At 34.9% G+C, this 22501-nt stretch overlaps 1 pseudogene; it reads right to left on the reverse strand.

Annotated features, from left to right (window-relative positions):
* Positions 1–19985, reverse strand: part of LOC100805424 (vacuolar cation/proton exchanger 3-like) — a 33804-nt pseudogene extending 13819 nt beyond the window's left edge.
* Positions 19986–22501: the final 2516 nt, after the last annotated feature.

Genomic DNA, 22501 nt, shown 5'->3' on the forward strand with positions numbered 1-22501 from the left:
TCTGTTCTGGTGCTGTTTTCATGTGTGTTTTCTTACATGCATTTAGCTTCTCATTTTTGTGTGTTGAACGAGGTTTTGGATTTTTGCTTAGCTTATCATGTTTCTGTTTTGATGGTGGCTTTGTTGTATTTTTTTCAGTGTTATGGCACGTTCTCCAGACAAGATAAAGAGCATCGATGGCTCAAAAGAAACTCTTAAATTCAGTGTGAGGATCAATGATCTATGGTTTATTGGCACGCCTAACAAATCTGAGCAAGCTGGAATGGTGTTTGTGGACTCCGATGTATGCTTCAATTCTGTGTTTTTTTTGTAGCTTTATTACTTATTACTCATTGTTCATTTCATTGTGTTGTAACCTTAATGCAATCCAGGGTGATGAGATCCACGCTGTTTGTAAACAAGACCAATTGAAGTAAAATAAAAATGGACTTGGAAGAAAATTGTACTTACGTCATGCACAATTTTAAAGTGCTAAAAAACAATGGTCAGTACAGAGTGTGTGATCATCAATTTAAATTGGTGTTTATTAGGGTTACTGTTGTGAGGGAGTGTGTTCTAGGGGACATCCCTTTTAGAAAATACAGATTTGTTGGATTTGCAGATGTTGTGGTTGGCCAGTTTGAACATGGACTATTGGTTGGTATGTTAAGTTATATTTTTGCAATTGAGTTTATTTTGAAAGTTCTGTTGTTTTTGGAATTAAATAACATTCCCCGATTTTCCTACTTGCTTTATAGATGTTATTGGTCTTGTGGAGGAGGTTGTCTTTCGGCAAGTTTCAGGAAAAGGTAGAAGGGTAGTTTTCAAATTAAAGGACTTGAGGTGAAGTTCGATTCTTGGTGACAATTTATGTGATATGCTTTGTCAAGTTGTGGCTATGATTATATTATTATTAATAACTGATTGTTTCATAACTATTTGTTTTTGATAGCCAGCAATTGCTATCTTGCACTTTGCGGGATGATTATTGCTTGCAGTTTGTGAAGTTCTTAGATGATTATGAAGGTGATGGTGCAATTACAGTTCTATTAAGCCATTGTAGGATCAAGGAAGCGCAGGGTATATCCTCATCTTGAATTTATTGATTTCTCTGTTTATGCTATTGCATGTTATGGTTTTGTTTTTTTAAATGATTCAGGATCTTATCTTGCATCGATCAACAATTCCTTCAAGGCTTCAAAGTTAATTATTAACCAGCCCGTGATGGAGATTCAAGAATTCAATGAACAATATTTTTTGTATGTGTTATGTAATATATATTGATTATTTTTTGTCTTATTTTTGTTGTTCATTGTATATTTGTAGGCTTGCAGAGTTGGGCATTGAGGCCCGGTCAGGTTTTAAATCCCATGGTGAAGGGAGTACACAGCTTTCAGGTTCTATCCAATTATCATCAAAAGAATCATTCTTTGGCAAGACTGAGGCAAAGACTATTGTTGAGATTAACACCATCTCTGAAGTAATGATCTTATATAGATTTTACTTCTTTGTCATGCATTATCTGAAGTTTTTTATTTGATGTCTATGCTGTTTCATGCAGGAAATTGTTTGTGTCACTGTTGGCACAATTACTAGGATTGTTCTGGACAATCATTCATGGTGTTATACAGCTTGCATTCAGTGCCATAAAAAAAGTGATGCAGAGATGGCGCCCTTTACATGTGCATGCGGCAAATACAATAAGGAAGTTGTGCTTAGGTGATTGTGATCTTTTAAAATGTTGTGTATTTTTTATGCCTTCATCATTTTTTGACTATTGGTGCATATGGTGGCAGGTATAGGCTTGAGGTGATGATCAACCAGGGAAATGAAAGCACAAAATTCCTGCTTTGGGACCGTGAATGCAGTGAATTAATTGGCCAATCAACTGATGCAGTTAATAAGCTTAAAATTGAAGTGTGTTTTTGGATTCAACCGTAATTGTTTATGTTTGATATGTTATTTTTTGTTTGTGTAATACAATTATTCTCTTTGAACAAGGATGGTGATGTTGATTTGAATGCTTCACCCCAAGCACTTGATAAGCTGCTGGGTCATGAACTTGCTTTCAAGATAAAGGTGCAACCCAAGTTCAGGAATTTTGCTGTTTTGAAGTGTTCAGCTGACTCGAGCTTGATAAATGCTGTGATGGATATGCTAGCTGATGCTGAGGTAATGTTCAATGCAAGTTATTTGACATTAACTATTGTGAAAAGTATGTATTCTATTCATATTTATCTGTTTTCCATGGGTTGTGTTATCTTCAATGTATGTCTTATTCAGACATCTTCAAAAATGGATATCCCGGTTTCTGATTCGAATCATTCTGCTCAACATGAATCTGTGAGTTTTGATGACTGCTCTCATTTTTAAATATGATATTTCTTGCAATTCTTGCATTTTGACACTTCATGACTTTCAACTTAGCATTCAACTTATTGATTGCCATTTGTTTTATCTAGAAATCCCTCTCTGTGACAGCAGATCATGATCCCCTGCTTGGACTCCCCTTGACGCCTACAAAGCGGCAGGCATTTCAGGATTGTGATGATGAACCAGGGATCTCTCAAATTTCACCTGCACAACTTTCATCCAACAAATTAAAAAAACATGCCTGAATTTAGTGCATTTGGTTGTTTCCAAGTTGTGTTGAACAATTTTTCCCCCCTTGGTATTTGTATATTGTACATTGGCTTCTACCTTATTTCTGTTGTGGTGGTGTTGCTTTTGAACTCTGATCAGAACTTTTGTTTAAATTTTAATCTTATTTTGTATGCGAGTATCCTGGCATTTTAGTTATATGGCTTATCCGATGTCACCTTAACTATTGCACTATATTTCAAAATCCTTATTTGTTCAATTGTTAAAATAACTATCGACAGACCATGCTTATATTAATGGTTATAAAGCCATCTTTAAAGAAATCGAGCTATGCAAATGTTATGAATTGAAATATATCATGAGAGATAGAACAAGTAAGATTTGAAAATAAAAATTAGAGATTGCCAGACAGAAAGTTCAAAAAACATGTTCTTCACAATGATGATAAGTTAAAATTCAATTAAAGTTTTAACCGGCCATTAAACCATCTGATTTTAAGGTGTGCATCTTTAATTGTCTGAGCAGAAAGTATTCATGGGAAACAAATTAAAATATTAGAAATAATGACCACGAAATATTGATCAGTAGCACAACTAAATCACCATTAATATCTGATTAATTCATCTGATTTTATGTTGTGCATCCTTAATTGTCTGAGCACAAAGTATTCACGGGAAACAAATTAAAATGTTAGAAATGATGATTAGGAAATATTGATCACTAGCACAACTAAATCAACATTCATATCTGATTAATTTTCTAACAGCAGAATATACACACCAAGACAAAAGTATCAGCTTTGGAGTCTTGAGAAACATGATCTTGGATCATCAATGATATGTAGTTAAGTGTTTCTTTATTATCAATCATCGTTTAGCATGATTTGTTAATTTAGATAACATTTTTTGCTTGATTTGGCTTTCGCAAATGTAGAATCGGATATTTGATAAATTTACTCCATCTTTCATCAGATGTCTCAATATGATGTACAATTAATAAAACAAGTAAAAAAACAATTTTTGTTTAGCTTGACATCCTAATTCTGCCATGCATAACATTTTCGATATCATATTTCTTATCGATGGCGCCAAAGCATAGGTATAATAATGGTTATAAATGCAAGTCTAATCAATTTAGTGCATTTAATTAGCTGTCAGCATTCATAATTTTAGTGTTTTTCCTTATGCTTACTTTTGATTACTTACTTTTCAAGTTTTAATGTGGTCGTCAAAACCATGACTATAATCATGGCTATACATGCATGTCTAATCATTTTTATCAAAGTATGATCCATTTAACCAGGTGTCAACATTGATAATTTTAGTCAACAAGTTAAGTTATGTCTTGGTTCAAGTGGAATAACATTCCTTTTCTGCATGTCCATGGACTTTTGCAATTTTAATTTTGCATGTATTGTAATATATTAAAACAAGAAGTCAGTGAAAATTTTATAACTCAGTCAAGATTAACAACAACCATCAAGAACATGGATAACCATGAGTATGCAAATCATCGTGATACGACACAAGCTAGGATAAAAAATAAAGGTATTAGGCAGCACAAAGTTAATGATCAGGCTCAGAATATTGATTGTAAGCAATTCAAAATATTATGTTCCAAATTACAGTTAATAATTTTAATTAGTTTGTTGATTTAGTAATACAATATCCATAATTTTTTTCACACAAGGACAAGCAAACTGTAAGGTACATTCAATATTATGTGAATCCATTCCACATTAAATAAATTCCACTAAACTTAGATTCAATTCACTTTTTTAGTCAATATTCGTGATTCATCAGAGGATGACAGTTCTAAATCAACACAAGGTACCAATTAAAATAGACTTTATCAAATTAATTTTCAACATTATAATGCTATAATCTAATCTAAATGCAATTTTCATGGGTTGTGTTTCAGTTTCTTCACCTGAGAACCAAAATTATATGTCCTCAGCTAATGAGCCCGCAATTAATAGAGAAGGTAACGATTAATATTGATAAACACTATGTTATTAGCTCACTGTCGAATATCTTTCACTCTACAAAACTGCTTTTGTTTATCGTGTTTCAATTTACATGTTTTCCTAAAACATTTTCAATGACCAACTTCACTTTGCCATATATCATTAAATTATTTCAGGATATTTTGATCTTGGTGATCAACTCATGCAGTGTAGTCACTGTAATGCAAATATGTGGTATGATGAAAGAGTCTCAAAAGATAAAAGAACTACAAATCCAAGATTCAGTTTATGTTGTGGAAATGGCAAGGTTGAACTTCCATTGTTACAGAATCCACCTAAATATCTCTACCAACTTTTGTAAGATCATGATACATCTGATAGTAAAAATTACCAACAGAACATAAGGACATATAACATGATGTTTGCCTTTACTTTTGCTGGTATTAAGTTTGACAAATCAATTAATCATTCAAGAGGACCTCCTACAATAAGAATTCAAGGTCAACCATGTCATAGAATAGGTAGTATGTTACCGATTCCTGGGAAAGAACCAAAATTTGCACAATTGTATATCTTTGACACAGAAAATGAAGTGCAGAATAGGATTAATGCAATAAGGTAGTTAGTCTTTCATTATTATTATTATAAATGCACAACATTGATCAACAATCTTACATTTAAATAGGATTCAATTGTTTATTCCGCATTACTAATCTTCCAATCATCATATATATAATTGTTTATTTTAGTCAACAGTCCACATAATCAAATTCAAGAACACATTGTTTCACAACTTAGTGAGATGCTAGATGAATACAACGTGCATGCAAAAACTTTCAGGATGGCCAGAGATAGATTACAAGATGTTCAAGTGAATAATATCAAGTTGAAATTGATTGCTAATCGTGAGAAAGATGGTCGTACATATAATGTACCTACTGTTCCTGAAGTTGTAGCACTAATAGTAGGCGATTTTGATGCAAATTCAAAAAGAGATATTATTATTGAAACTCAGCATGGACAACTACAAAGGATCCATGAATTACATTCTAGCTATCTAGCTCTACAATACCCTCTCTTATTTCCTTATGGGGAAGATGGATATAGACCTGATATTCTACATAGCAGTCGATCAGATGGTAAGAAAAGGAAAAGAAATCGTCTTACAATGAGGGAGTGGTTTTCTTATAGGCTACAATGCAGATCAAATGAATCTATGACTTTGTTGAATTCTAGGAGACTATTCCAACAATTTGTTGTTGATGGCTATACTATGGTTGAGTTAGAAAGGCTTTCTTACATCAGAAACAACTAAAAAAAACTTCGAGTTGACAAGTTTTGTAGCTTACAACAGTCATTGGATGATGGAAGTAGGAGAGGCCTAAATAAAGGTAAAAGAGTCATTTTGCCTTCAACTTTTGTTGGCAGTCCGCGCTATATGGATCAACTTTATTTTGATGGTATGGCCATATGTAGCCATGTGGGCTTCCCAAATCTTTTTATTACTTTAACCTGCAATCCAAATTGGCCTGAAATCCATAGATTGTTGAATCCATTGAATCTGAAAGCAGCAGATAGGCCAAACAAAATCTCCAGAGTCTTCAAACTAAAGTATGAACAAATGCTTATGGACCTGACAAAGAATCACATGCAAGGCAAAGTTATTGCATGTAAGTTGATTCTAAGTTTGTTGAATTTATATTATGTGTGACATTGTTATTTTACACTACCAATATTAATCACACAATCATATCTAATAACTTTAATTATTTTCTATTAACAGACTTACTAATGAATTGCAGATATGTATACAATAGAATTTCAAAAATGAGGCCTACCTCATGTCCATTTGTTGCTATTTTTACATCCTGATAACAAATACCCATCCTCAGATGAAATTGATCAAATTATATCAGCAGAGATACCTTCACAGCAAGATGATCCATAACTGTATTCATTAGTAAAAAACCATATGGTTCATGGTCCATGTGGATGTCTGAATCATGGATCTCCATGCATGAAAAAAGGCAAGTGTAGTCGTTTCTATCCTAAAATGTTCCAGCCGCATACTGTTTTAGATGCTGATGGTTTTCCAGTCTATCGTAGAAGAAACAATGGTAATGCAATTGAGAAAAATGGTGTTATAGTTGATAACAGGTATATTGTACCTTACAATCCAAGATTGCTCAGAAAATACCAAGCGTATATCAATATTGAATGGTGTAACCAAAGCACTTCTATCAAATATTTATTTAAGTACATCAACAAGGGATATGATAGGGTGACTGCTGTTTTGATTGATGAAGATAACGATCAAACTGAGAATGGTGGCACCCATAATGATGAGATCAAAGAATATATAGATTGCATGTATTGTTAAAACTTGATCTCTAATTTATCTGATCATCATTGTTATAACAACTAATTCTATCTTCCTAACAGATACATATGTCCTTGTGAATCTACTTGGAGAATCTTTGGATTTCCAATACATGGCAAAAAACCTGTTGTTGAAAGATTACACTTCCATCTTCTAGGCCAACATAGTGTTCTCTATGAAGACCATGATGATATTGATGATGTATTGTCTAAGCCAAGTATCTCTGATTCAAAGTTTATTTCATGGATGAACACCAACCAAAATTCTGTTGAAGGGAGAAATCTTACTTATGCAGAATTTGTTTCAAAGTTTGTATACAATCAGAAGAAAAGATGTTGGCACCTTAGGAAGAAAGGCTATACCATTGGCAGATTACTATGGGTTCCACCAATTACAGGGGAATTATTTTATTTGAGAATGATGCTTACCATTTGTAAAGGACCTACCTCATTTGAGGATTTAAGAACAGTTGATAATGTTCAGTATTCTACATATAAAGAAGCATGTTTTGTTGTGGGATTTTTACAAGATGATAAAGAATTTATTGAGGCAATCAAAGAAGCAAAAGATTGGGGTTCAGCACATTATATAAGAAAGCTATTTGTGTTGTTACTTTTAACTGCAACAATGAGCAAACCTGAACAAGTTTGGGACCAAACTTGGCATTGGATGGCTGATGACATTGTCTATAATTATAAAAAATCATCAACAAGTCCAGGTTTATGCTAATTTCCCATCAGACAAATCAATATTGATACGACACATAATTTGACTTTTTTCTCTTTTGTGTATTAGCATTGCAGCTTGATGATAGAACTCTTCAAAATTTGGTCTTGCTTGAAATTCAACAATTGCTGCAAGCAAATCAAAGATCGCTAAGAGACTATCCTTCAATGCCATATCTAGAGGATGCGAATTGTCCAACTTATCTAGACAATAGCCTTATATTAGCTGAACTGAACTACAACAATGAAGAACTTAGATCAGAGTTTGAACATCTATTTTCTCACATGACAGGTACATTAAGTATAGAGCAATTTACCCCTCTGAAAATTATTATGTGCATTTCCTTCTTAGCTTTTCTCATCTATAAATTAGTATTTTAACTTCATTCATTTATCTTTAAATCTAACACCACATATGGATGATTTCAGATGAACAAGCTTCAATTTACAACCAGATTGTTGAAGCTGTTAATAAAGATGAAGGTGGTATGTTTTTTCTCTGTGGATATGGAGGTACAGGAAAAACATACATTTGGAAAGCACTTGCAAGTTCATTGAGAGCGGACAATAAAATTGTAATAATGGTGGCCTCTAGCGGCATAGCTTCTCAGCTATTGCCTGGAGGTAGAACTGCACATTCAAAATTTAAAATTCAAGTTCCAGTTTTTGAAGACTCAACTTGCAATATCCATCAACGAACTCAATTAGCTAAGCTATTAAATTAGACAAGTCTAATCATTTGGGATGAAGCACCCATGGCTCACAAATTCTGTTTTGAGGCACTTGATCACAGTCTTAGAGATATCATCAAACACAACTCAAAGGACAATACAATCTTTGGAGGTAAAGTCATGGTCTTTGGTGGAGATTTCCGGCAGATCCTGCCAGTCATTCCAAGAGGCAGCCGCTCTGATATTGTTAACGCCACAATTAATTCCTCTTATCTATGGGATCACTGTCAGATCTTGAGACTAACAAAAAACATGCGTTTACAAAACAACATGCAAGCAACAGATCAAGAAGAAACTGCAGCTTTTGCATAATGGATTATAGATATTGGTGATGGTATTATTGGAGATGAAAATGATGGCTATGTTACTATTGAAATTCCACAGGAACTATTAATCACAGAATATAATGATCCTATTCATAGTATAATTAGCTCTACATTTCCATATCTATCTCATCATCACAATGATCCTGAATACTTCCAAACCAGAGCAATATTAGCTTCCACAAATGAAACAGTGCAACAAGTTAATGATTATATGCTTACAATGATACCGGGTAATCATATAGTAAACTATCTTATTCTGTTTTTCATCTTTTAATCAACTTTCCTGGATTTAACATTTTTGGTTGATGAATTTTCTTTTTTATGTCTAAAATATTGATAGGTGAACAAATGGAATATCTAAGTTCTGATTCAGTTGACAAATCCAAAACCATTGAAAGTTGTCATTCCGGCTCACTGACAACTGAATTTTTGAATTCATTGACAACATCTGGCTTACCCAATCACTGTCTCAAACTCAAGATTGGAACACCAATAATTTTATTAAGGAACTTAGACCAAACTCAAGGGTTGTGTAACGGTACTAGGTTAATTATCACAAGATTAGCAAAGCATGTTATTGCAGCTGACATAATTTCTGGGACAAATATCGGAGTTCATGTTTATATCCCATGAATGTCTATGTTGCCTTCACAGTCACCATGGCCTTTTAAGCTATTGAGGAGACAATTTCCGATAATGCTTTCTTATGCTATGACAATTAATAAATCCCAAGGACAATCACTATCTTCAGTTGGACTTTACTTGCCAAAACCAGTTTTTTCACATGGCCAACTATATGTTGCATTATCAAGAGTCAAGTCAAAGAAAGGACTTCGAATTTTAATACATCATCAGGACAAAAAAAAATGACTTCAACCACGAATGTGGTTTTCAAAGAGGTCTTTACTAATATTAGAAGGTAAATCCAATTTATTTCCCTGCTTCTGCTTCATTTATTTGTGCCCATTGTGTTAGGTTTCTTGCATACTACGTTATCATCTATCTTGCCCTTTAGATATTAGTAACGTTTAAATGTTATTTTTGTCCCTCACACTTTTTGCATTCATGTTGTGCTTTTATCGCAATCCATGTTGAAATTGGACATTTTGTTGATACTAATTCAAAAACCTGTTCCACTCATTCTGATGTTCTATTATTAAATACATAGTCAGAAATTTATATATTAATTTACTTTTGTTCATTGGTAACGAATCCAAAAAATTATTCAATAATTTTGAATGATGCTACTATATTGTCACTGTCAATGAACCCTAGGTAGCATGTCATCTAGAATAACATTTAATTCATGCATATAGGAAAAAACAGCCTATGCATATCCTGTGTGATTATACCTTATCCAAAACAAAACAGATACAATATTAAGTTAAATCTTTTTAAATGTCTATTAAATTTCGTAGCATTCTATTACCATTATTTCAAACTATTGTATTAAGATTCTAAGTAGTTCAGTTATCTGCACCATCTATTACATTGTTTTTATGATGCTGACTCTGCCCTTTCAAACTTTCTTGCTTTTGGTCCTTCATTACCATTATGAAGTGTATTTTCTTATTTGTTCGATCATATCATCTCTGATATACATCATCTATTATATTCTCTTTATAATCCTGATTCTGCTCTTTCAAAGTTTCTTGCTTTAGGCCTTTAATTCGAATCATGAAATGCATTTTCTTATCTGTTCAATCATATGATATCTGTATTTGCTTTTGCTGCATTTTCTGATCTCTGCAATGTTCTGTATTCCTTATTTTCATGCTTTGCATCTAATTTCCTACATCTTATATTATATGCATCTTCTCTTATCTTATTTTAATTATCCTAAATTAGAACTGTTAAATCCAATTACTACCACATTGCAGCAACACAACAATTTAGACCTGCAGACAATTGAATTAGTCAATATGCATGTTTTTTAAATGCTAAGCCCATTTTTTTCCTCATTGCACTACAGTTGAGATTGCCTGCTATCAGACAACCATTGATATTGCAATTTAAAGCTGCCCTCCATTGTGACAAGGTTAAATCAAAGCCTTCGTTTCCATATTTTATCCTTTGTGCTTCTGATATTGTTTTCCTTTTTTAAACGCTTTTTCCCCATTGCAGGACGCCATAGAAATACCAGGTTTCTATCAGCGCCAATGGCTACCAAATTATCCTAAAATTGTTGAATTTAAGTATGATGGGGAAACCTACAAAATTCAAGTCAGACAACAGAAAGACAAACTTTACTTTGCTGATGGCCTAACAAGATTCAGGACAGAACTGCAGATTTATGAATCTGTCATGATAAATTTCCTGACCTGCGACCACCCTGCAAAATTTGACCTCCACTTCACTCCACCATTAGACCAGCAGAAATGCAAAAGGCGCCGTGCAACAAGAAAACACATCTAGACATATGAAATCAACCAATCAATGCTAGGCGCACCATATCCACTGGTAAAATATTCACATCCATATATATCTTCCATACAAATATAAATTTCAATGCCTAACTCCTTTTTTTTCCCCTGCAGCAACTTCCAACCTCTGTCACACAATGCCTAATCCACTGTGGTGATCATATGACAATTCTCAGAAGATTCGGACCTCCACTGCCATGGAATGTAGTTGTGCTCGACAAAGGCATCGGTGACAAGTATGTCACTCTCCCTTGGTACAAATTCATTCAAGAAGGTGATTTTAGCCATGGAGACAAGCTCTCATTCAATTATAGGCGTGCTGAGAAGATTTGGGAGGTTGTTGATGTAAGCTCCATTGGAGCTTGTAGGCCTAGGATCTTCTTCATCAATGGATTCCTTTGCTTCTTGGAAGATGAATGGCAACGGAATGGAGAAGGAAGAGAGAGAGGAGACGCCACTTCAAGGAAAAGATGAGTCTAGAAGAAGCTCACCACCATGGAAGGCCATGGATAAGAGCTTGGAGGAAGAAGAAGATGAATGAAGGGAGAGGGAGAGAAGAGCACGAAATTTTGTGCTCTAAAAGAGCTTTGAAATCTGAAGTTTAATTTTCAAATCATCAAAGTTTTCCAAAAAAAATGCACACACATGACCTCTATTTATAGCCTAAGTGTCACACAAAATTGGAGGGAAATTCAAATTTCACTTGAATTTGAAATTGAATTTGTGGAGCCAAACTTTGGAGCCAAAATTTCACTAATTATGTTTAGTGAATTTTAGTTATGGTTCAGCCCACTAATCCAAGATCAATTCCAAGATTCTCCACTAAGTGTGCTTAGGTGTCATGAGGCACGAAAAGCGTGAAGGACATGCACAAAGTGTGACTATATGATGTGGCAATGGGGTGTAGTAAGCAAATGCTCACCTCCCCCTCTAAAATTTAATTGGATTGGGCTTCTACCAATTCAATTAAATTTATTTCCAACCACACACATCAAATATTCACTTAGTGCATGTGAAATTACAAAACTATCCCTAATACAAAAACTAGTCTAGGTGCCCTAAAATACAAGGGATGAAAAACTCATATATTTCTAGGGTACCCTACCTATAATATGGAGCCCTAAATATAAGGACCAAATCCTAGTCTAATATGTACAAAGATAATTGGATTCAACCTTGGCCCATGGGCACAGAAATCTACCCTGAGGTTCATGAGAACCCTAGGGCCTTCTTCAGCAGCTCTAGCCCTATCTTCTTGGTGCCTCTTGCTCATGGTTCTAGTGACAGGTTCCTTCCTAGGGAGGATTTCATCATCCCCTTCCCCTTGAAGAGGATTTGACCTCAAATCTGTTAGTTCCTCCTCCTCAATATCAGCTCCACCTGCAAAAGGAATTAAATCAGAAATGTTAAAAGTGGTGCTGACTCCATACTCTTCTGGGAGGTCCAACCTATAGGCATTGTTATTGATCCTCTCCAAAAGCTGAAAAGGTCCATCCCCTCTAGGGCTAAGCTTGGGTTTCCTTTTAGTAGGGAATCTATCCTTCCTAAGATGGAGCCAAACCCAGTCACCCTCATTAAGAACTAGCTCTTTTCTTCCTCTATTGCCTTTAGTTGAATACACCTTTGTTTGATTCTCTATTTGGTTCTTAACCCTCTCATGCAACTTCTTTACAAATTCTGACCTAGATTCCCCTTCTTTATGTATAAAAGAAGTGTCCAGTGGGAGGGGAATGAGGTCTAACGGTGTTAGGGGATTGAACCCATAGACAACCTCAAAAGGCGACTGCTTGGTGGTTCTATGAACCCCCCTGTTGTAGGCAAATTCTACATGAGGAAGATACTCATCCCAAGACTTGTGGTTGCCTTTCAGAAGAGCCCTTAAAAGGGTGGATAAAGACCTATTCACTACCTCTGTTTGCCCATCAGTTTGTGGATGACAAGTGGTAGAGAAAAGAAGTTTAGTTCCTAGCTTAGCCCATAAGGTTTTCCAGAAGTGGCTAAGGAACTTAGCATCTCTATCAGACACAATGGTCCTAGGCAAACCATGGAGTCTCACAACTTCCTTGAAAAAGAGTTTTGAGATGTGGGAAGCATCATCCACCTTGTGGCATGGTATAAAGTGTGCCATCTTGCTAAACCTATCCACCACCACAAAGATAGAGTCCACACCTCTTTGGGTTCTAGGAAGCCCAAGGACAAAGTCCATACTAATGTCTACCCAAGGTGCAGATGGGATGGGTAAGGGTGTGTATAGCCCATGAGACATCTCCCTAGACTTGGCTTGTAAACAAGCCACACACCTAGTGTAATGCTTATGGACATCTTTCTTCATATGGGGCCAATAAAACTTTTCTTTGAGTATGAAAAGGGTCTTGTCTATCCCAAAGTGGCCCATGAGCCCACCCTCATGGCTCTCTTTCACAAGTAATTTCCTAATGGATCCTTGGGGTATGCAAAGCTTTCCCTCTTTGAACAAATATCCCTCAGCCAAATAGAATCCATCTTGGGCCTTTTTCCCACAACTCTCGTAAATGGGAGAGAAATGTTCATCTAATGCATACAAGTCCCTAATATTATCAAATCCTAAAATTTGAGCTCCTAGGGAGCAAAACAATGTATGTCTCCTAGAGAGGGCATCAGCTACCACATTTGTTTTTCCCTTTTTGTATTTGATAACATATGGAAATTGCTCTAGGTACTCTACCCATTTTGCATGCCTCTTGTTTAACTTGCTTTGCCCTCTAATGTACTTAAGTGATTGATGATCACTATGAATGACAAATTCCTTGGAAACAAGGTAATGTTCCCAAGTTTGGAGGGCTCTTATTAAGGCATAAATCTCTTTATCATAGGTGGGGTAGTTGAGGGTGGCACTATGAAGTTTTTCACTAAAATAAGCAATAGGGTGCCCACCTTGTAACAATAAAGCTCCAACTCCCACTCCAGAGGCATCACATTCTAGCTCAAAAGTTTTAGAAAAGTCAGGAAGAGCTAGAACAGGTGCCTTAGTAAGCTTTTCTTTGAGCAAAGCAAAGGCTTGCTCTTGTTTTTCACCCCAGGTAAATGCCACATTCTTCTTCACCAGCTCATTGAGAGGTGATGCAATTGTAGAGAAATTAGGAACGAACCTTCTATAGAAGCTTGCTAACCCATGGAAGCTCCTAATATCTCCCACACTTTTTGGGGTGAGCCATTCTTGGATGGCCTTGATTTTCTCAGGGTCCACTTGGACCCCATTTCTACCAACTACAAAACCTAAGAAAACTATATTATCTACACAAAAGGTACCTTCACTTGTTGGTTAACTATCATTTCCCCTTGCTCATTGAGCCATTGAAGTTTATAAGGTTTTGGGTGGGGAATGATAGTGAGGTTCTACTTGGAAACTAATCTTGTGCTACAACAATTGCAACAAGATCCACTATCCACAATGAGAGAACAAGTTTTATCTAAAATTTTGCATCTTGTATGAAAGATGTTCTCTCTTTGGGATTGAGATAGATCACAAGATTGACCTCCAAGGAGCCTTCTAACCATTAAGAGGTCACCTTCTTCATGGGGGTAGACTTCTTCACTAGACTCTTCACCCCTTACTTCATCTTCACTTCCACTAGAGGAAGGGCAAGAAGTGGTCTCCTCTTGACTACTATAAATGTCTTGACCCCTCGATTTTCTTTGTGGGGCATTGAGAGGCAATGTGACCTCTCCCAAGACATTTGAAGCATTTAATATTGCTAGTCCTTTCTTGGGAACTAGTCTTAGGGGTGTATTTCTCTATGGTCTTACCCTTATCTTCCTTAGGTTTTGAAGGTGCAGCCCCCAAAATTCCATGGGCTTGGTCCTTCCTTGGATAAGAGTGAGAGCCATAAGATTTTGAAGAAGGCTTTCTTTTAAGTTGTTGCTCCACTCTTATACAAAGTTGGACTAGCTCATCTAGGTCCCTATATGGAAGGAGTTCAACCTTATCCCTCACTTCCATATTAAGTTCACTAAGAAACCTAACTATGCTTGTTCTTTCCTCTTCCCTAAGTCTAGATCTTAAAAGGAGTAGTTCCATTTGTTGTCTATATTCTTCAACACTCATACTCCCTTGTCTAAGCCTTTGGAGCTTGTCCATAAGCTCCTTTTCATAGTAGGAGGGAATGTGCCTCTTCCTAAGGGCACTCTTAAGATCATTCCAATACTCTACTGGAGGATCCCCATGAATCCTTCATTCCCTAACAAGGGAAGTCCACCAATAGAGGGCATACCCTTGAAAGCTAAGGGTAGCCAATGGAACTTTTCTCTCTTCGCTAATATGATGGCAAGAAAAGAGTTGTTCAACCTTCATTTCCCAATCTAAGTAAGCCTCAACATTATCTTTTCCATGGAAATATGGGAGGCTAATGTTAACCTCTTGAGGCCTTCTATCCTTTTCTCTTCTTTGGGAGTGATGTTTAGTATGTGAACTATGACGCCCTATATAATAGTCGCTAAGTTCTTCACTTAAACTCTTGCAAGAGTCATGACTACTATAGGAGGCATGTTTTTCTCTTTTCATTTCTTTCATTATTTTTCTTCTCTCTTCCTCTCTTATTTTCTCTCTTTCATCTTGACTTATTTCTTCCACTCTTTTTTACCTTTTTCTTTTCTGTCTTGTTTTTTTCCCACAACTTAAGGGATCTCAACTCATCTAATATCTTATACAAGGGGTCCTTAGGAGTAGAACCCTCACCATTAACACTAGATAAAGAATGAAGACTCATGTTGGTTCCTAAGTTATGGTTCTTTCTTGTTGGGGGTTTGAAAGAAAGGTAAAAGAAACTATGGTTGAAACTAGCCAAAATAAACACTAAAAGAGGTGTGAAAGATAAGGTAAAAACTAATTGGTAAAAGGCAAGCTATCTAGGCGGTTTGACAATGGAGGGTAAAGGAAATAAGCTATGAAAGTAAGCATGAAATTAAAGTGCAAGAAATGCAAACTAGGTGGATCCTAAGAGTGTTTGGATGACCTCATTTAAGGTTCCCAACAAAACACTCACTATCCTAAGGAAAAATTGCCTAAAATTATTACACACAAATGGAAGTAGGGTGACCTATTGGAGGCTCCCAACTTACTTCCAATGAAAGGCCTTTTTGTTACAAAATTTGAAAGCAAAACAAATTGCCAATTACAAAATTACAAAAAAAAAAAAAGTCCTCAATTGTGGTGGCTATTCTCTCTTTAGTATTTCACTCAATTTGGAGTGCTTCTTAGTCCAATAGCTCTTAAGGTGGTTGGCCCCTTGCTTATTGACTCAAATTCTTCAAGATATGGCACCAATCCTCCTTTCCAATTTCCTATATGGCAACTCACAAGCAAGGAAACAAAGAGACAAGCAATAACCAAAGACAAAAAAATTAAATGAAAGCTAAACCAATAGAGTTTTAACAAGACAAATTTCCAAGGATTATTCAACAATTAAAGCAATGAAAAGCACAAAAAAGCAAGCTAGGACTCAGAGAAACCTAGAATGGCTCTAGAGTAGAGTAGAAAAACTCTAAAAAAAAGACTCAAGAAACCTCTAGTTTTAGCACTTGTTTTTACAATAATTTTCAATTGAAATTTCAGAACTAGGATTGGTATAAAATAGGCACCAATTATAGAACAAATTTTGAGCCAAAACAACAAGCACACTTTCCTTTCACTTTTTTTTTCCTGGACACTGATTTTTTCTGCCAACTTGTGCGATTTTTCTTATTTTTTCCTTTAATCCAAATAGCTTGGTTCTTTTTTTATAATTTTGGTCCAGATGTCTAGAAAATTCAGTAAAACTTTCAGCTCAAACAACATAGTGAACAATTCCCAGTAATTTATACAAGTTCATATGTTCAAGATGCCAGCACCAACGATTTCAACCTAGAAATCAAGAGTAGTGTTTATGTTGCTTAAGGCTTGGATAGTTACAATTTGTGTTTGCTTATGCTCAATTATCTTGAATAACACAATTCAAGAGAGCTTAAAACTTATTTTGATTCACAAATCCAGCCACAACGCAGCACCACAACTCAACTTCATCATAGGCATCATGTAGAAAACTTAGAAAACAAAAAAAAAGTTCAAGAACAAGACTACTTCTAGGAATTGATTTAGAACATGCTATGAACTAAATAACATGCATGAATTAGACTCAAAATTCAAAAGATAGGCTAAGAATGACAAGAATACATGAACAAATGTATCTAGAATTCAATCAACAAAATAAAATTCAACACAAACTTAGAACATAATGTGATAATTACTATGACTAAACATGACTCTAAGACAACATGGATTAAGTGATTTACACTTAGATTTTTGTGTTTTTTTAATCAATATTTTGGAAGAACATTTAGATCTAAGGTTCTGCACAAGAATATTATGAATGAAAAATGATAGAACCTAAAATCAACACAAAAACAAGATTCAAGAGTAGATCTACAAAATTTGAACCATAGAAATGCAAGAACAAGTGTAGATCTAAGATTTAATCGGTTTACTTTTTTTGAATCTACTCTAAACAGCACCAAACCACAAGACAATGCAGGATATACATGTAGAATAAGATGAAGAACAAGGAATTAAAGAGAATTCACCGAACAAAATGATAGAGGAAGCAAAAGAACATCACCTAGATGAAGATGCTCTTGATACCACATGATGTAAGCTCCATTGGAGCTTGTAGGCCTAGGATCTTCTTCATCAATGGATTCCTTTGCTTCTTGGAAGATGAATGGCAGCGGAATGGAGAAGGAAGAGAGAGAGGAGACGCCACTTCAAGGAGAAGATGAGTCTAGAAGATGCTCACCACCATGGAAGGCCATGGATAATGGCTTGGAGGAAGAAGGCGATGAATGAAGGGAGAGGGAGAGAAGAGCACGGAATTTTGTGCTCTAAAAGAGCTTTGAAATCTGAAGTTTAATTTTCAAATCATCTAAGTTTTCCAAAAAAAATGCACACACATGACCTCTATTTATAGCCTAAGTGTCACACAAAATTGGAGGGAAATTCAAATTTCACTTGAATTTGAAATTGAATTTGTGGAGCCAAACTTTGGAGCCAAAATTTCACTAGTTATGATTAGTGAATTTTAGTTATGGTTCAGCCCACTAATCCAAGATCAATTCCAAGATTCTCCACTAAGTGTGCTTAGGTGTCATGAGGCATGAAAAGCATGAAGGACATGCACAAAGTGTGACTATATGATGTGGCAATGGGGTGTAGTAAGCAAATGCTCACCTCCCCCTCTAAAATTTAATTGGATTGGGCTTCTACCAATTCAATTAAATTTATTTCCAACCACACACATCAAATATCCACTTAGTGCATGTGAAATTACAAAACTACTCATAATACAAAAACTAGTCTAGGTGCCCTAAAATACAAGGGCTGAAAAAATCCTATATTTCTAGGGTACCCTACCTACAATATGGAACCCTAAATACAAGGACCAAATCCTAGTCTAATATGTACAAAGATAATTGGACCCAACTTTGGCCCATGGGCTCAGAAATCTACCCTGAGGTTCTTGAGAATCCTAGGGCCTTCTTCAGCAGCTCTAGCCCAATCTTCTTGGAGACTCTTGCTCATGGTTCTAGTGACTGGTCCCTTCCTAGGGAGGATTTCATCAGTTATCATCAGGCGTGCAATTGATTGGGATGATAGTGATATAGATTAGGAAAATCTATGGTGTCATTTTGCAAAACAATGTTTGTTTATGTTTATTTCAGACGTCTTTATATTTATCTTCAAACAATTTGAGATTACAACAATTTAATATGAATGTTGCTTCTTTTATCTTTTTATAATGTCTTTTTTATTTTTCTTCCATCGAAAATCATTTAGACAAAAGACCCATGCATGCGCACGGGTTACCGACTAGTTAAATATAAATGTAGTTAATTACAACACTTACTTGAGCAAGCACTATCTACTTTAGCTTGTCTGACCACTGTTGGGAAGACTGAAACTTTAAAAGATTATTCTTTGATGTGACATCATCATATGACATATAACTGAGTTTTATTAATTATTTTTTATGAATTAAAAAACATGATTATTCAAGACATATATCAAAATCATTAAAATATATGATCTCAAATCATATAATAAGTTTTTTTAAAAAAATTATTTTTCTTAGATAAAGCATGTTCAAATAATATTTTAAAATATTATTTGAAGCAAAAGGATTATTATCTGAAATACTTTTTGACTCAGAGAACGATTATAATAGGTCCTATACTCCTATTATTAGTTCTAATTATCTCATGTCATAACATTTTCATTTTTTTGTGTGTACAATACCGATAAGAAAGTTCAACAAACCTAGTGTAAATTACCCGATTAGCCTCTTATCACTAGGCCCATTGTAGTGAATTTATGACATTCTCATGTTAATAAACAATCCTGATACCGATTCGGGCATTATCATCATATCTATGTAAGCTAATTAGTACATTGACATTGTATATATATGTAAGAAGGAATTAACTTGAAAATAATGGACTTTGTTTCTTACTTACCCTTCCAAAGCTATAAAAATCTGCAACAACAGCTAAAGGGACAGCAGGAAAAAGCAGTGCAAGCTTAGTCCCAAAAATGACCTCTCGCAAATTGGTTGTGAAATTCCCAAGCATTTGGAATCGAACTTTGGTGTCCAGAAATAGACACTTCTTTGTTACAATTGAACTAAGGTTCTTTGCCTATGGTGGTGCAGTCTTTGCACTTGTAATAACATTGTTGTTGCCATGCTCAGCGTGTTGTAATTCACCTCCAAGATGTTCAAGTCCTCCTCCATGGTGTGGTGTGCCATTTGAAAGCAACCAATTAATTAAGACTTAGTTCTTCATATCACTCGGGGCTGTGATTAGTGAAGATTTGAATGAGGTAAAATTATGTATAGTGTCTATAAGGACTATAAGCCTATTGGGGTTGAGTATATATATTTGGATTATTTGGTTTGGTTATAGTGAGGAATTTTTATGGTATACTCTCTATTATACGTACAACGATAGCTTATTCCCAATATTCATTTGTTGGACGAGATTAGTGAGAAGCAGTATGTAACCATGTACCATGTAGTTTTTTTTTGAAGAATTGAATCTTTGAAGTTTCGAGGAATTTTCACAGCTCTTGCTAGCTTTATTAGAATAAATATTTTACACTGCCGATGGGGGTTTTGTTATTGGATGTTAGTAGTGAAGTGAAATAGGGGGTGTCTAATTTTTGCTGTTTAAATAGGGTTAAATTAATCATTAGGTACGTGAAGTATTTGGAATTTTTAATTAAAAAGTCTCTAAATTAATAAAAAAAATGTACTCGAATCCCTAATTTTATAAGAATTTTGTAATTGGGTACGTCTCTAGTGTTAGATTATACCATGTAGTCAGAAACAGTATGTAGCCATGTATTATTTAGTGAAATTTCTCTTTCTAATTATTTGTTTTTATTTATAAAACTTGAATTTAAGACGTTAATTAAGAGACATGATGTAGTAACATTTAGGTCAATATATTGATAAAACACTGTGATATGATTATAAGAATTGCTTCATAATACAAACCCATTACTACGAATGTCGTACGAATTCATGTCTTTACACGTACCGTTAATTGGACAAATACTAAATGTAAAATTTAAAATCAAGAAATTTGACGGAAATCAACGATCAATTGAATTTAGATTTCGTACAAGACAAATTAACAACAATAAGTATTTTTTTCTATTATTATTAATGTGGCGTGATGTATAAAAAGTTTGAATGGTAATAGTAAAGCATTCTCTCAATAACCTATTTAATACTAATTAATAGATAATGTATAGAAAATTAAAATTTATAATTTTTTAATTTGTAGATATAAAAATTCTTAAACTAATAATCTGATAACTTCATATTGACTAAATTTAAATAATAGTATTATAAAAAAAAGGGACTTCAACTTCATTGTTAACCTACAATATTTCTCGAATGACGTAAATTAAGCATCAAAATCCATATGGCATTGGCTGATATTAATTGCAGAGCATACATAACAAGTAAACTCTTGGGAGGTTTTACGTAGAGAAAGGCACTAGTGTCGGCACAACATTAATAGTTTGCTGCTTCTTGAAGATACTCAATAAGGGGACGAAGTTTCCTACCAGAGTACTATATATAATGCACTATGCATCTAAGAGAGATCCAACCGAGCTTGTTGAAACAATTCTTTACCATAAAGTCAGCACATGTAATAATTAAATGTAGTTAAGTGGCACATTTTCCAGCTGCTAGGTTTTTTAAACTTATTTTAACATAGTAAATCATATGATTAAAATTTTGATCGCAATGAATTTCATGCGGAAACTATGCTTTTCTTATATGGAAATCGTTTTGAACTCATTTAGGGTATGTATGCTTTTCAATCCTTATGCAGAACACACTCCTGATTAATTAAGTTCATCATTCAAAACCCTTATCTTTTTTTGGATTGAAAAGCCCACAATTGCACATGCTTATCATAAATCATAATCGAATTTGAGTGAACAATGTCATGGATCAGTGGATTTGGTGGTGTTTTCTCAATCTAAGGTTTCTGTTATACGTCCCTTTTTCGAGGTTAAGGATCTAGAGGCTGAGAAGTTGTTGGCAATGGTGACAGCGAGCATAGGCAAGTGTCAACAAGAGAGAGAGAGGGGAGGGAATCACATCGAAAGAGGTAATCTTGTTGTCGTGCATGATGTAGAGGGAACTACACGTGGTGAAGATAAGAGTGGAGGGGTAATCACATCCGCTCAAGTCTGTAATGAATAAAATTTGTTACTCTCTCATTGCTTTTTGAGATTTGCAGTGTAGAAGAGTTTCGATTGGGAAAGGTTGGAGAGTTTCGATTTGGAAGGAGAGGAAGTTAATGAGATGGGATTAGATGCGAGATGTTTTGGCCTTTGAGGGAAGATTAACGGTTCTAAGGAAAGAGGGAAGGAGTAAAACAATTTAGGGATTAGGGTTTTTTTTTTCATTTTGTGGTGATTTTTAGCCACTAGTATGCTAATATCATTAACGACGTTAACTTCAAACTCATAAAAAGACCATTTTAAAAAGATAAATGATCAAAATGAACCAAAAAATAAGATAAGGGACCAAATAGATCATTTGGCCATATATATATATATATATATATATATATATATATATATAGAGAGAGAGAGAGAGAGAGAGAGAGAGAGAGAGAGAGAGAGAACAACAAATAAGGTCACAGTGACAAAAGTGGTGATGATTGACGACGGTGGTGGTGACAGTTAATTATGGTGGTGATAGTAGTGGTGACTATGGTAGTGGATGCAGCGGTGGTCATGGTGGTGGTAGATGGCAATGACAATCATGATGGTGATGGGTT

The sequence above is a fragment of the Glycine max genome, chromosome 11 (genome assembly GCF_000004515.6).
Source record: "Glycine max cultivar Williams 82 chromosome 11, Glycine_max_v4.0, whole genome shotgun sequence".
Classification (NCBI taxonomy): domain Eukaryota; kingdom Viridiplantae; phylum Streptophyta; class Magnoliopsida; order Fabales; family Fabaceae; genus Glycine; species Glycine max.